Genomic DNA, 4,040 nt, shown 5'->3' on the forward strand with positions numbered 1-4,040 from the left:
ACAATGCACCGGGCGCGCCGGGCTCCCTCAGCGCCGCCTGAATAGAAATGCCGCCGCCGCCGCCGCCGGGCAGGGGGGGGTTAAACCGCCCCCCCCCCCCCCACGCGCAACGCCCTCCGCGCGCGCCTCCCCGCGGCCGCGCGCACGCCGCGCCCCCCTCCTCCCCGCTTCCCACCCCCCCCCACCTTCCCGCGCAGCCTTTCCGCGCATGCGCGCTGCCGCCCCGTGTGCAGCCTCGGCGCTGCGGCCGTGCGCCGCGTGGGTGGGCACGTGCCGCGGTGCGGGGTCTGCTTTGCGAGTGGCGGTGCGGGCGGTACGGCCCGGTTGTTGCAAAGGGGGGTGCGTGCGGTCCAGCATGGACTGGTCCGGTGGATGCCGGCGATGCATCCCAGTTTTTGCAAAGGAAATACATGCAATGGACCCAATTTCTGCTAAGGGTGAATGCATGCAGTGCTGCCCAATTTTTTTTTGCAAGAAGGGTGCGTGTAATACCGTGTCATTTTTGCAAGGGGAGGGTGTGTGATCTGGCCCACTTTTTGCAAGGAGGGGTGAATGCAATGCAGCCCAATCTTTGCAAGCAGAGTGCACGCAGGGTAGCACGTTCTTTCAAGGAGGGTGCATGCAGTCAGGTCCAGTTTTACAAGGATACATGATATATCCCACGGTACACCATGCAGGTGCAAAGTCAGCACTGCGCTGTGCAGGCTGAGCGTTTCACCCCGGTGGTGCAAACTGGACTCAGATCTGTGCAATGAGCTGTTCTGAGTGAGAGCCCCAACCAAGGAGGCTGCACAGCTCTGCATGTTTGGGGTTGCTGTGCTCCATAACAGTACAAACAGTCGAAGTTGGATCAAGCAACAGCTCTGGGAGGGCGAGATGGCCCAGGAGAAGGCATCTGGTAAGGTTCCAGCGGTCTCCATTATACATACTGGAGCTGATTCCATTTGTTTTCCCACCTGGAATCATAGAATCACAAAATGGCCTGGGTTGAAAAGGACCACAATGATCATCGAGTTTCAGCCCCCCTGCTATGTGCAGGGTCGCCAACCACCACACCAGGCTGCCCAGAGCCACATCCAGCCTGGCCTTGAATGCTTCCAGGGATGGGGATCCACAGCCTCCTTGGGCAACCTGTTCAGTGTGTCACCACCCTCTGTGTGGAGAACTTCCTCCTAATATCTAACCTAAACCTCCCCTGTCTGAGTTTAAAACGCAGTTTAAAACCCCCTTGCCCTATCACTACCCATCCTCACAAACAGCCGTTCCCCCTCCTGTTTATACTCTCCCTTCAAGTACTGTAAGGCCACAATGAAGTCTCCCCGGAGCCTTCTCCGAGCTATACAAGCCCAGTTCCCTCAACCTTTCCTCATAGGAGAGGTGCTCCAGCCCTGGAAGGGGTTCTGTGCTGATCCAGTCCCTCTTCCCAACGAGGAAGTGCCAAACTCAAGTGGTTTTCCCTTAAAACTTGTCTCACTTTGGATGCCAGGCAAGTTTTGATCAGCAGCGGGTGCTCCCTTGCTTGCTATAGGGCCTCATTTTACATTGCAGAATAAATTATTAAGGAAAAAAAAAAAAGGCAGCTAGCTTCTTGCAATTTGCAATTAAGTCCCTAATTAAGTAATTGCCTGTTCATTCAAAGACTGCCTTTTGTGCGGCCGCCTTTGACAAACTCCTGCTTAGAAAGAAGCGGAGAGGGAAGGGAAAGAAAATGGTGCATTTCTCGCCTCGTTTTTAATTACTCTTTTTATCTGCAGTGCCCCACGAGCGCGAGGCTGAACATCAGGAGCTGAGCTCCTTCAGGAGGTCAGTGATTGTGCACTTAATTGATTTTTTTCAGGCTCTCCTGTGCTCCTCTCCGATGTATTCCATGCACAGATGTCTGCTCACGGAGAGCTGAAGAACACGACCCAATGTTGTCATTGGATGTCCAAGGCTGTGGTGCCCTCGGTCCTCATGTGGAGGCTGAGCCCACCTTCCTCCCATCCCTCCTCCTCCTCCTCCTCCTTTGGGGCAGAACAGTGGGAAGTGAACCATTAAGGAAAGGGTCTGCACCAGAGGGCGGTGGGTATGGAATGGGCTGCCCAAGGCAGTGGGCACGGCCCTGAGCTGCCAGAGTTCAAGGAGTGTTTGGCCAACACTCAGATACTGGGTTTGGATTTGGGGTGGTATTGTGTGGAGCCAGGAGTTGGACTCAGAGATCCTTGTGGGTCCGTTCTAACTCAGGATATACTGTGGGACTGGGCAGATATTTCTTTAATACAGCAAAAAGAGAAAAATAAAAGGAGGCGGGGGGGGGGGGGGGGGGGGGGGGGGATGGAAATGCCCTCCCTGTGGCATAAGCAAAAGCCAAAAGGATAGGGGAGGTGCAAGCAGCAGTCCCTGGTGAGGGGGGGGAAAGCATGAGGTTGTGCTAACAGAGGTGATCTGCAGGGCAGGGATGCAAACAGCAGCCTCCTGCACACCAAAATTGCCTGTGTAGCATTGTCCCAGATTTAAATAATGGTTTTCCAGGATTAAACAAAAAACAATTGAATGAACTCTACTCAGCTCTTGTGAGGCCCCATCTGGAGTACTGTGTCCAGGCCTGGGGCCCCCAGCACAAGAAGGACATGGAGCTCTTGGAGCGGGTCCAGAGGAGGGCCACTAAGATGGCCGGAGGGCTGGAGCACCTCTCTATGAGGAAAGGTTGAGGGAACTGGGATTGTTTAGCTTGGAGAAGAGAAGGCTCTGGGGAGACCTTATTGTGGCTTTCTAGTACTTGAAGGGAGCGTATAAACAGGAGGGGGAACGGCTGTTTACGAGGGTGGATAGGGATAGGACAAGGGAGAATGGTTTTAAACTGGGACAGAGGTTTAGGTTGGATATTAGGAGGAAGTTCTCCACACAGACGTGGTGACACACTGGAACAGGTTGCCCAAGGAGGCTGTGGATGCCCCATCCCTGGAGGCATTGAAGGCCAGGCTGGCTGTGGCTCTGGGCAGCCTGGTGTGGTGGTTGGCGACCCTGCACATAGCAGGGGGTTGAAACTCGATGATCATTGTGGTCCTTTTCAACCCAGGCCATTCTGTGATTATGACTGTTTCCCTCCCTCCCCCCACCCCTCTCTGAAGTATGGTTGTTGTGGGGTTTTTTTTTGGCATACAACTGCAGAAATTCCACAGTCTGGAGCGGCCGGGTCCATCGCCATGAGAACGGTCTGCTCTGCACACCTGAGGAAGTGCAACAAAGCAGAGAAAACAAAGACAAAAAGAAAAGGAGATAAAGAGCCCTCTGTGCTCCCAGGCGCTCTCTGATGCTGTCACACCAAACCAGCCGAGCACAGGGGACCCTTTCAGCCGTACAGGTGCAGCAGGTCAGCCTCTTGCCTTTGATGGCTCGAGCAAGGGCTGGGAGCAGCTCCAGTGTCTTTGCACACAAGTGCTGCACGAGTTAAATCCGAGCAGTGCTTCTGACTGCTGGAGGCTTCAGGTTTGGTTCTGCAGTGCCTTGCCAGATGAGCAGCGCTTGAACTCTTCCCCTTTCCATCCCTTAAATGTCAGCGGAAGTGTATTTAAATGAAACAATACAACCTCCCCATGCAAAGTTTGTAAATAAGAAACTGCAGCATCAGGAGAGCAGAATGGAGCCGATTAAAACCAGGATAAGAAACGACAGCAGAAATTTCCTATTTCACAGTTAACGTCGCTGGTGAAATTCTATCAGCTGATCGAACCCCACTCTGCTGAGCTCAACGTGTTGGAGACTTCCCACTGATGTGCAGGGCTGGGCGTATGTTTAAACATATGCATTTACTTAACACTGACAGAAATGGGCCCTCGTGTGTTAAACCGTCTCCAAGCCTGAATGGGAATTGCTATATATTTCTTTTTTCGTGGGGGAACTTTAGCCCTGTGGTGATGACTGCATTTTCTCGTGTTGGAGAGCACATTTCACAGCACATCGCCTCGCCGACGTCCCTGTTTTGACAAAGCAAAGTTGGTGCTGCTGTCAGCTCGCCCCTCTCTGCGCTCCTTCCTGCATCTCATTAATATGCAAGTGGC

This window comes from Gallus gallus, chromosome 1 (genome assembly GCF_016699485.2).
Source record: "Gallus gallus isolate bGalGal1 chromosome 1, bGalGal1.mat.broiler.GRCg7b, whole genome shotgun sequence".
Classification (NCBI taxonomy): Eukaryota; Metazoa; Chordata; class Aves; order Galliformes; family Phasianidae; genus Gallus; species Gallus gallus.